This window comes from Dasypus novemcinctus, chromosome 11 (assembly GCF_030445035.2).
Source record: "Dasypus novemcinctus isolate mDasNov1 chromosome 11, mDasNov1.1.hap2, whole genome shotgun sequence".
NCBI lineage: Eukaryota > Metazoa > Chordata > Mammalia > Cingulata > Dasypodidae > Dasypus > Dasypus novemcinctus.
The window spans coordinates 12,816,327-12,828,539 of NC_080683.1; the positions used below are offsets into that span (position 1 = coordinate 12,816,327).

General features: G+C 51.3%; 1 protein-coding gene and 1 long non-coding RNA gene across 3 annotated transcripts in view; one reads left to right on the plus strand and one right to left on the minus strand.

Moving 5' to 3' along the window:
* LRFN2 (leucine rich repeat and fibronectin type III domain containing 2) overlaps window positions 1-12,213 on the minus strand; it is a 178,950-nt gene that overhangs the window by 145,524 nt on the left and 21,213 nt on the right. The gene's annotated exons all lie outside the window — the stretch shown is intronic.
* LOC131280373 (uncharacterized) lies at window positions 6,865-12,181 on the plus strand. The gene is made up of 4 exons (XR_009187869.2): window positions 6,865-7,003; window positions 9,619-9,806; window positions 10,306-10,482; window positions 11,298-12,181. It is a non-coding gene; the product is annotated as an uncharacterized lncRNA (long non-coding RNA).

Here is a 12,213-nt window from a genome sequence, read left to right on the forward strand (position 1 = left end):
GCCCCATGTGCAAGGAGTGCACCCCGTAAGGAGAGCCGCCCAGCGCGAAAGAAAGTGCAGCCTGCCCAGGGTGGCGTCACACACACACAGAGCTGATGCAGCAAGATGACACAACAAAAAGAGACACAGATTCCCGGTGCTGCTGACAAGAATACAAGCGGACACAGAAGAACACACAGTGAATGGACACAGGGAGCAGACAACTGGGCAGGGAAGGGGAGAAAAATAAATAAAAAATAAATCTTAAAAATAAATAAATAAAATAAAATAAAAGGTACCAGGAACTAAACCTGAGGCCTCCCATGTGGGAAGTAGTCGCTCAATCACTTGAACCACATCTGCTTCCCCCTTGATTCATTTTGTCAATTTTTTTATATGATGTGAGGTAGAGGTCTACCTTCATTATTCTGCATGTGGATATCCACTTTTTGTTGAAGAGACTATTCTTTCCCCACTGCACATACCTAGCACCCTTGTCAAAAATCAATTCTGGTTGACCTTCTTCAACTCCATGTTAGCTGAGTGGGGTAAGTCCAATAAACCAGAGTGTAGGAGCTGAAGTCTGTTGAGGCTCAGGGCCTGGCTATCACATGGTCAGTCCAGAGATTCAGGTTCCCTGGGTATATATTAAACCCCAGCACGAACTACAGGTCCAGTAAAAGTAACAGGAGAGGCTTGTGAACAAAGATCACATCTGAGTCCAGCTCCATCACACAGAAACACAAACTCCAAATTAGGGCCAACTGACATGGCACTGAACTCCATCTGCCATGACCATAGAACCTGTGGGTCTCTTTAGCCCTCAGAAGAACAAATACCTGGGGTTGTATCTACTTTATCTGTCTCTGGGACTCTGCTGAGGTGTGCATAAGGGCAACCCCTCTGATAACCTCCTGGCACAACAGGGAGCCAAGAGTGCCTGCAACTGAAAGCAGGAGGATTGCATCCAGCATCCATGTGGAATCTAAGCCCCCTCTTGATGTAGATGTGGAGTGGACACAACCATTCCAAGGTCCACAGGATGGAGGTATAGAGTATGGATTAGAGTGGACTTACTCATATTCTATTCATGAACTATTGTGATTAGTAATTGAAGAAATGTGGCGTTGGTGTGGAGAAAGTGGCCACAGTGGCTGCTGGGGGTAGGGAATGGGAGGAAGAGATGAGATGTGGGGGCATTTTTGGGACTTGGAGTTGTCCTGGGTGGTGCTGCAGGGACAGTTACTGGACACTGTATATCCTCCCATGGCCCACTGGGTGGAATGTGGGAGAGTGAAGGCTACGATGTGAACCATTGACCATGAAGTGCAGTGGAGCTCAGAGATGTATTCACCAAATGCGATGTATGTCTCATGATGACGGAGGAGATTGTTGTTATGGGGGGAGGAGTGAGTGAGGGGGATGGGGGATATATAGGGACCTCATATTTTTGAATGTAATATTAAAAAAATAAAGACAAAAAATAAAAACTAAATAAATCGTTATATTTCTAGGCTATCAATTCACCTGTTAATTCAAACAGAATAACATGTGTTTGCAAAGGCTGACTATAAAATTAATCCAACCTGGTTTGAGGACATAAACAATCAGTCTAAGAGTAAAACAATCTATTCAACAAAACAGGAATAAACAGAATTTTTATCTTAAATAGAAAAAAAAAATCAATTCTGTTCCCTTGATCGATTTGTCTATCTTTGTGTCAGTACCACACTGTTTTGACTATTGTGGCTTTGCAATACAATTTGAAAGCAGGAGGTGTTAGTGAAAGAGGTATGTTTTAGTTTGCTTGCTCTTTGTGTTTTTGCGATTGTCATATTCTATGTCCACTCATCCATATCAGGTATGTTGGGATGTAGATAGCTTACCACTTAATAAATCAGTCTTTGAACCATAAGGACTTATATCTAGATAAGATGAAGAGATCTCACAGCACTACAAGATGCTGGACTTGGAGCATAAGCAGCAAATGGGTGAAATTTCACAAAGTCTCCATCTGGGCATGCAGTGAGAGCATTTTATGAAGGTGGTGGTGGCTTTGAAAATGTATATATGTAAAAGAATATGTGTTGGCAGCCAAAAAGGCGGTCTGCAGTGGACATTAGTAGTTGCCTTCCAAGCATCATCACCAAAGCTCCTGATTTCCATTTAGGGACTCTGTGGGTCTTTGGAAGCCAATTCATCTCCAGCTCCAGGATGGAGCATGTGTACAACCCTAGGCTAGTAAGTAGTGGACCTTGACCCTGGCCACAGAAACTAGCTCCAGAGGAACTCATGACCCAAGTCAGGAGTTCTCAATGTTTTTTGTCCCACGGATCCCTTTGCCAGTCAGATGAAAACGACGAACCCCTTACTAAGTCCACACTACACAGTGCATTATTTATTAAATATATCACATCCACACCAACACATCCCCACAAGAATAATTTTTTTAATTTAAATTCAAGCTCATGGACCCCTTATTAAGAACCCCTGATATAGAGTGACTCTTAGGGACAAAGGCACTAAGGAACAAGTATTTATAGAAGGTCTACTGCGTGCCAGGCACAGCTCAAGGCAATGGCTGATACCATCCTGAACATCACAGACGCAGTGGGTCATGGTCCTCTAACAACATGCATTCTTCAAAAAAGCGTGGTACAAAGATGTCAGGCTGGGAAACTGCTGCACCCATTTTGCTACCATGATGGAAGTGAGCTGGGGGACAAAGCCAGCACATGGAGGACAGGCCTGGGACAGTCACAGAGAAATGGAGCCAGAGGCCTGCCCACATTAGTGGACATTACTGGCAGACTTTTCAAACACCTGAACCAAAAAACTCCCTCAATTGTTTTATGTAGTACGAGTTGGGTTTTCCATTATTTGCCTTTAGAAGATACTCTGCCATGTATCACTCAAGCTTCATTCATTTCTTTGAATTCTACAGCAGCACCTAATCCACTGGCAGGAACATAGACAGCGATCAATAAATAATGTTGAACGAATAAACAAATACATTAAACAAATGAGTAGAAATGGCTATTGAGGGTTGAATCCAAGACAGAACTATTTTGACCATGGTGTTAAGATTATGAAGTTGCAGTAAACCTAACAATGTAGGGTGACTGAAGAATTACAGAGTCCTCTCAATAAGAACAAGAGGACGTTTTAGAAAAATAATTCCTCTGACTTGGGAATGTAATAGAACAAAATGCTAAGAAAGCTCTAAGGAGGAAGAAAGGAACAACCAAGTCCATCTAGTTCTGTTCACCCATTTTCCTGATAAGAACACTGGAGCCCAGGGGAAAAAAAAGACCAACCCAAGTCCCACAGACGTAACGACCCATGTTCACGCAGTGAGGGCACACCAGTCCTCACGCACTGGAGGCCCAGTCTTTAAAGTCAATCCTCCACAGCAGTGGTTCCCCAAGAGTGGTTGATAAGCAGCTGCAGCAGCCTCCATCACCCAGGGACTTGTTAGAAATGCCAGTTCTGAGGACCCACGACAGACCGACTGAATCAGAAACTCTAAAGTAAGCCCAGCCCTCCTGGGTTTGCTAAGCCTTCCAGGTGATGCTAATGCATGTTCAAGTTTGAGAATCACGGTTCAAGAACAGTGCAAATCTTAATGGGCACACAAATCACCCGGAGATCTTGTTAAACTGCCAATTCAAATTTAGTAGATCTGAGGAGGGGCCAGATAATTTGCATTTCTAACTAGTTCCCAGGTAGGGCACAGACTGCTGGTCCAGGGAGCACTTTGAACAACAATGCTTGCTGTATTAAAACGTTGTTTACATCTGTGCCATGTCACCTGTGGAGACTGACTGGGACGTCTTCTACAGGCACAGGCAATCGAGCAGACACAATTGTGTAAGACTTGAAAAAAATGAAATCCCAGAGACTTACCACATCACAAAAGAAGAGATTTTTAAACTAAGTCATATTTATATCAAAAAACATTAGATAATTCAAATATAAAAAAAAAAACAAAGGTCGCTAAAGTCTCAAAACCTTTTTCTTTCTTTCCCTCGTTTTCAAAATAGTTTTCATTATAAAAATCAATATTATTAAAGGATTTCTGGAAAAGGAAAGGAAGTGAAACATTTATACTCTCATCACAGTAAGCATAATAACCATTTTTATTTTTGTATATTCTTCCGACCTCTGCCTATAAGTATCCTTAAAAAAAAAAAAAGAAAGAAAAAGGAAAAGCAATTCCTACCCCTTATTGTGGAGTTTTCTTATCTATAATAATTCTGTGTTGGAGTGTTCTCATTCTATTCTCATTTATCTTAATCAGTAAAAATCCTGTACTTAATCGTTCCATTAATATCCTCAGCTATTCAGCAAATTAGTAAGAGCTACACTTTCCTGGATTCACAGGTCTGATGCTTTCCCGGTTCAGAGCAGGCATGTGCCCCGCAGCTCTGGCTTTTTTTCCCCCAGCAGCCACTTGTCTCCCTCTCATTTGTTCCCTCTTCCGGTTAGGTGGAGGAAAGCATATTGCTCACCCCAGTTTCTAATTACCCGCACCCCGAGGAGAAGCCTCTGATGACTCAGCTCATCTCTGCCACCTGACTCTTTAGAGAGACCTGGTAAATATCAAGTCTATTCGCTGGTAAATATGGTAAATGTCAACCAGTGTAGGTTAAACTAGAAGACAAAGCAATTATGGGTTCAACACAAGCTGAGTCTTTTATAATCAACAACACTGACACAGGGAAGAAAATGACTCTGTAGTCCAGGGCCATAAAGGAGCAGTGGAAACTAAGACAGGCGAAAAGGATGGCAGGTCCTCTCCAAGCCATGAGGCATTCCCCGCACTGGTCCTTTCAGGCCGCTGGGAAAAGGCACTTTCAGGCAGTGAGGGAAGACAGGACTTCTGGACACTCCGTTTGTAAACAGAAGAGCTCTTTCCCAACCGCGAACTGGATGGGAAGGTCTATGAGGTCAAGGCCATTCTGGTTTATGTCCCAGGCTCTGAGCCCTGCATGTAAATGCTCCAGAAATTGAATTAATGAGTGAACCGATGGATGTGGTCAACTGGTCACTATAGTCTCTGGTGGATTAGTTCCATATTTAATTCATTGATGAAGATGAACCGCTTAAGCGTACACTAGCTCCCTAAGTATTCTCACAGGTAGGTCAGTAAGGTAGGCTTGATTTTAACTTCACAGATGGGAAAACAGAGGTGATGCTTTCTGTCAGGGAGCTGGGGGCCGAGCAGGTTAGCACCCCCGCCTCACGCTTCTCACCTCTAGGGTCCTCTCGGCAAACCCCACGGGAGTCCCGTCCTGCCCTGGATACCCCTGCTCACGGGCCTCGGAGTGGCCCTCGTTTCTCCCACACGTCAGGCAAGCCCCCCCCCCGCCCTCGGCTGGCCTGTCCCTCCTAGGCTTCAGAGAAGGAACTTCCACGACTGCCACCACTGCCACCACCCCAGCACCCCTTCCCCTCGGCCCTCCTGGACTGGTCCTGTGGCTACCACCCCCTGGGAAGCAGGGGCTCCCTGCTGGGAAGACACTCCTGCCCCTTATCCCCTGCCCCATCGCAGGAAGAGGGGAGATGGTACATGACACACTCCAAGAAGAAGACTTGAGGACTGCAAAAGCTACCTGCAGCAAGAAGGGGAGTTCGTGAAGGCATAGGCTGTGCGGGGCTCTGGGCAGGGGCGTGCTAAACGCACCCAGGGCCTGGTTTGCCAGTCAGCTCTGGGGGCCTCTGCCCAATGGCCTACTCCTGAGGGTCTTTCCCCCTGTGGCCTCCCCAAAAACTGTCTTCCCTGACTTGGTTCCACAGAGAAGCAAGCTGGAGCTCAAAATGGATGAGCGGGTGAGTGGATGGATGGATGAGTGGGTGCACAGGTGGATGAGCGGGTAAACGGATGGATAGGTGCAGAGACAAGATGACAAGAGGCACTCTGGATGGACAAACTGACAGGAAAGAGAAAGGTCCCAGAGGATTAGGTAGTTATTTGTATCCCTTTGCCTGTTTGTTTCCCAAGAGCAACGATTAAGTCAAGGCAAAGTGGCCCCTACAGCTGCCCAGTTCTCCAGAACACCAGTTTGTTTTCTGGCTGCCAACTCACAGTCACACCTTCATGGAGCCACTGAACGTATGCGCTACAACGAGCCTTTCAGGCACTAGTCCACGGGCCCCGCGGCCCCATGAGCAAGCCGAGGCCCGAGGAGGCCAGACGATTGGCCCGAAGTCTCAAACACTATTGGGGTTTTAAAAATAAAGATCTCTCTTCCCCTCTCTGTCTGAAAATCCCTTTTGTCCTGGTCACTGACTTTTACCTAAGTATCTTCCATCTATCTGTTACCTCTGCCGCTAGTCTCGTGGTTAAGTTACCCCACTGTAAATCCACATATAACCACATTGGTTTCCACGGCAAAAGCAGGAGGTGAGGGTGACAGTCTGTCTCTAGCAAAGCCATTTTCAATAATGCATTAATTATACATTGTAATTAATTAATTATAATGTATAAAAAGGATCCTTTCCCTTGCAGCTGCAGGAAAGTTCCTCCCGACAGCTAATGCAGTGCCATCCTTCTCTTTAGAGTTGATTAAATAATTTCACCTGGTTCCTCTTTGCCCTGGGAACGTAAGACATTGTCTTCACCAGTTTGGGAAAGTTCCGGGTAAATAGAGCCCTCTGGTGGGGGCGGCGCTCCAGCCTGCTCCTCCCCACGCCCCCACCAAGGGCAGGCTGTGGTGAGAGTGGGAGCAACGTCAGGCTCCTGCCCAAGCCCTCGGGGAAGAAGCCACAAGGGTGAGGTCACCCCTGGGGAGGGCTGGGGGTTGGGCCCCCGGGAGGGTGGGCTCTGGCCTGGGGGCAGGTGGGTGGGGGGAGCAGGCTAGGCCGGAGATGAGCTCACCCACTGTTAAGGAGACCGTGCTCCTTCTCTCTTCTCCACGCTGAACCTGAGCTGGCAGGATACAGGAAACCTTTCTCAGAAGTATTGATCAGAGGTGCACGGGGGTGGCAGCCGCTGATGGGCTGTCTGGGCCCCATCCGGAAGGTAAGAGCCAGAGGCAGTGGACACTCAGAGCCCCCTCCTCGCAGGCAACTGCACAGGGGGAGGGCTTCGGAGAGAGACCCTTTATTCCTGGCCTCACATCCTGGACCACTCACCAGTTGGCTTTTTTTTTTGACATAACCTGTTCCCAGCATGTTTCCATCTCATCATCTCAAAGGGTCCAGAAACGTCCACTCCCCAGGAAGCACTGAACAGACAAGAGTCAGGGGCGATTCTGGCCCAGCCTGCTCTGCCCTGACTCGGGACCCCCACTGCTGACCACCCACCCCCACAAATCCGTGGCATGCATGTGGTCTGCACAGTTTCTGATCTAGTCTTCGTTGCTTTGCTGGGCTAAGTCATTCTCTTTTTGTTGTTATCTCAGATGGGGAGATCCCCAACAAAAAGAGACACAAACCAGGATCACCTTAACAAGGAGCCTGGATTGAGCTCCGTTCCAGGCCCTGTGCCAAGCATGTGCAGGGCACCCTGACCCTCGCCGTCAGCCCACGCTTCTGCAGACCTGCCCTCCTCGAGCCCCACCCCTCCCACCCACCTGGGCCACCTGGACAGGCCCTGCCAGCTGGCATGCGGCTCCAGGCTGGACTCCATGCGGGCATCCCCCCACACACTGGCCCCGGCCACGTGGTCAGCTTTCCCGTCCAGCCCCTCCTCAGCCTGCAGGGACCCAGCCGTGTCTGAATTCAGGGTCCTGCCTGGCGCCCTGATATCCCGGCAGGCCCCCCGCCTAAAGGCAAGAGCCCTTCTGCCCAAAAGGATACTGTGGTCCGAGGCCGTGCTGAGAGAAGCTGGGCAGCAAAGCTGAGGGCTTGGGGCAGAGGGCGGGGATGCAGAGGGGCAACTCTAGTGTGACGTTAAGGGGGGTCAGAATGCTCTCCCCTCACCTGCCCCTGCCCGCGATTCCACCATTAGTGTCTTCAGAGGAGACCACCCTTCTTGGGATGGAAAATTATTTCAGATGAGGCACCTGAGAGTACAGGTGATGGACTCAAGGTCAAGCGGCTGGTTAAAGGAGAGGGAACGCAAGCGCACCCACTCACACGGGGGCACACGTGCAAACACACTCACCACTCACACCTGCTCATGCCCTGGGCCCTCTTCCCAATGGGGTGATTTCTTGGACTCATGTCTCCATCTGACTGACTCCAAGTTCGGCCCAGCCTGGAATTCCTGAGGCCATGGTCACCACTGCCTGGCTCTCCTAACACACACATCCAGCTAAGGCACTTTCTCTTTTGCCTACATCCATGTCATTTTCAACCGGGAGCTAAGGACAAGATACGTGATAATGGCCAGGACCATAGCCAATGGGCCAATGCCAGGGGCCTCCCTGGGGCCTCCAAGTCTGCTCACCCCATCCCACCCCCTCAGCCCTTCTGCCGTCACTTAAGACCTCCTGTGCAGGTGCCCTGAAGGAATGGGAGGGAGCAGAGGCTGTCAAGGGGAGGGGGCCTCTGCCTTCGTGTGCTCCTCCTTCACTCTCAGGCCAGGCATCCAGGGTCCAGGGGGCGTCCTCCCTCTCAAGGGCTGCAAAGTAGCAGAGGACAATGGCCTGTCCTCAAGATGCTGACAGACTGTGATGGGCACAGATGCATCCTGGCTGTCTCTGGGAAATGAGTAATGGGCAGAAAAGCACTAGGAGTCAAGGAAGCTGAACTGTGGGGGATCAGAGAAGGCGTGGTATTGGTGGCAGGGCCAAGGCTGCCACTAGATGCCTTCATCCCCAGTGGCACAGGAGACAAGCGCCACGGGCTCAGGGGTCAGTGTTAAGGAGTGGTCCCATTGGGTGAGGCCAGGGAGGCTCCATCCAGGTCTTGGAGTCAGAGACAGGCCTTGAAGGCCCAGGAGGACAACTACAAATGAAGAGTAGAATGAGGGGGACCCAGGGAAAGAGACTGGGGCAGCTCGCTGGGGCCCAAACCATTGCCTCCCAAAGCTCCCGTGTGGATCTCGGCTCTGCTGTGCAACCTCAGACAGTCACTTAGCCTTTCTGGGCTTCATCTGTAAATTGGTTATAGCAGCACCTATTTAGTAGCTGGTTGTGAGGCTTCAATGAGTTAATACTTACAAAGTGCTCAGAACCGTGCCTGGCAAACAAGTGCTACATATGTACAAGATTATTGTTGATGATACGTCATAACATGGAAGGGTGGTGGACTTGGCCCAGTGGTTAGGGCGTCCGACTACCACATGGGAGGTCCGTGATTCATACCCTGAGCCTCCTTGACCCGTGTGGAGCTGGCCCATGAGCAGTGCTGATGTGCGCAAGGAGTGCCGCGCCACGCAGGGGTGTCCCCACGTAGGGGAGCCCCACACGCAAGGAGTGCGCCCCGTAAGGAGAGCCGCCCAGCGCAAAAGAAAGTGCAGCCTGCCCAGGAATGGGGCCACACACACAGAGAGCTGACACAACAAGATGAGGCAACAAAAAGAAATGCAGATTCCCGTGCCGCTGACAACAACAGAAGCAGACAAAGAAGACGCAGCAAATAGACACAGAGAAAATACAACCGGGGTGGGGGGGAGGGGAAAAACAACACGGAAGCCTTTTCTGATTCCCCAGTGGTTTCCCTGTTACCTGGTTCTGTATTTTGGACAAGGATTCCCTAGCCCACTGGTCTGAAACAAGGAAAAGATCCCAGGCAGGGAGCAGTGGAGGCACCTGCTGGAGGCGCCTTCTGATGCTGCGGGTGTGCGTAAGCCGAGGCCACTGGGGCGCTGGTGTGACGCAAAAGCACCCGGAGTGATCCTCCAACTCTCAGCCCTCTTCAGCAGCGCAACCCTCCAGGTAACATCCTCTTCCCACAGACCCCACAGGGGTGGCAGGCGGGGAAAGAGGAGGGAACTCCGGGCCACCCCCTGGGGCTCCAGGGCACCATTCCCTTCTGCCCCAGGGGCTGATGGAAGAACAACCTGCGTCTCCCTCCTTAGAATTTGGAGGGTCTGGGCACCACACTCGCCCTCCTTGGAATTTGGAGGGTCTGGGTCATCACACTCTGCCTCGGCCCCTCCCCTCCTCCAGGGCAGACCCTGCTTAGGGTCTGGCGAGGATGGCCCTGTCCCCCACTGAGGCCCCCAGTTCATCTGGGGCAGGAAGGCGGGTGTGGCCATGGATCTGTGGGGGACGATGAGGGCTGGACTGATGTTAGGGCCATTAAGTCATTCTTAGCTGCAGTAAGTCCTACTCCCGTTAGTACGAGCTCCTAGCCTACTCGGCTCTACTTGCATCGTGCTGTGTAATCCCCACGAAACCACCCTGAGGTCATGTTATCACCTCTTTCCTACAGATGAGGAAGCTGAGGCACAGAGCAGTTATGCCACCTGCCCAAGGTCCCACGGGGAGAGGCGGCACAGGATCCAAAGTCCAGGCCTAACCATCACCCTGCCCGGCCCGGCACCAGCATCACCTAACAGCACCAAGCAGGCGTCAGGGAAGCCGCGGGGAAGGGGTCCAAGAGGAGCAGGTTGTGTAAACAAGGAACAAGGAGGATTAAGGGGGAGGACTGAGAGGGAGGAAAAGGTGTGTTGGGGTGCAGATCCAAGCAGAAAAGCTTGTTGGATGGTGGGGAATGAAGCAGCAGGGGTGGGAGGGAGGGTAAGGGCGGGCGTTTGTGTCTCTGGCTTTTGTCAAGCGCAGCGAGAGAGCGGAGCCTGCAGGCCTGGCGGGGAAGGGGCCGCCTCCCCAGGGCCGCCCGCCAGGAGCTGGGGGCCAGGCTGCCCAGGAGGCCGTAAATCAGGGCTCCCAAGTAAAGCCATTACCGCGCCGCTGCGCTCAGGCTATTGCCCGATGCCACCGTTTGAAATGTTACTTGAATTTAGCCCGTCTCCCTCCGCTGTAAGCCAGCCCGCTGCAGATGGGGGTGGGGGGTGCAGCGGGTGCCACACCCGGCACCCTGGGAATCCCCGCCCAGGCCCGAGTGGGGAGGCTTGCGGGCGGGGGCGGGCAGTGTATTTGAGGGGACTGCCTGCATCTCCTGCTAACACCCAGCTTAGAGTCCCGGAGGGTGTATAGCCTCTGAGACCCTCCAGGATCTGGGGTCCAGCAGGGGCAGAGTGGGAGGCTGCTTGTGCTGCCGGGCTGCCCCCCCCTCCCCGCCGCCAGAGCACCCGTGCAAATCTGTGTCCACCTGCATTCACTCTGGCCCTGTGACTCCACAGAACCCCACCTTCCCAACCTGGGCAGGACACCCCAGCTCGCCACAAATCTCTTCTGTTCTTCCAGATCTCACTCAACCAGGAGCAGCTGCTCACAGAGCCCCCTCCCTCTTCCTCATCGCAGGCGCAGCCCCGTGATGCTCCTCCCCAAGGGGTGTATAAACTCTGTCCACACAAGCGTCTCCCACTGGACTGTGAGCGCCTGAGAGCCGGGGCTGGGTCTCCTGCATGGCCTTTGTGTGCCCTGGGCCAAGGATTTAGAGAAAGCTCAGTAAACTTAAACTGAGGGAAGAAACACTCAGTCCTGTGTCCTCAGCATCACATACAGCACAGGAAACCCAGAAAAGGTGCTAAATTAATGTCTGTGGACTGGATGGAGTCAATGCCAGTAACACTCTCCTCCGGAGGCCCTCTCTGAGCCAACGCTTGGGGACAGTGCTCCAGCCAGCAGCACGGCCGCCACCACCCACCCTTTCAGAGCTCATGTTCTCAGGACTCTTAGGTTCTTCCTGAAGGCACCAGGAGGCTGTGATGCTTGAGACCCCATCCCGGGGTGGGGCAGCCCCCATGAGTCGAAGGACCCTGATGGATTCAGAAATGTGGTGGTGTCTGTGACATGGCAGCACTGGGAAAGTCCAGGGGGCAGGAACGGCACGGGGCCCGCAGGTACAGGGACCTGCAGTTGCTGGCAGGCTGCTACACGATCAGCTCCAGGAGGCAAAGCGTCTCTTACTAACCCCTTGGAACAGACGGAAGCTCACAGCAGCCATCAAGCCTGAACTTCCCAATTGCTCCAGATCAGTGTTATCAAAATGCACTTCATGACCCATTGGTGGGTCATGACCAGCATGCTTGATAGGATAGCATAGAATGAAAAATATTAGAGGGCATACTGTTTCAAAATAGACTCGTTTCCATTACAACACTGGGTGTTTGTGTGCATCAAATGTATGCACTAGGTTGTGATGCAAAATATATTTCTTACTGTGGGTCCAATAAAAAAAATTGAAAGCCACTAATGAAGATGATCTAGACCACCC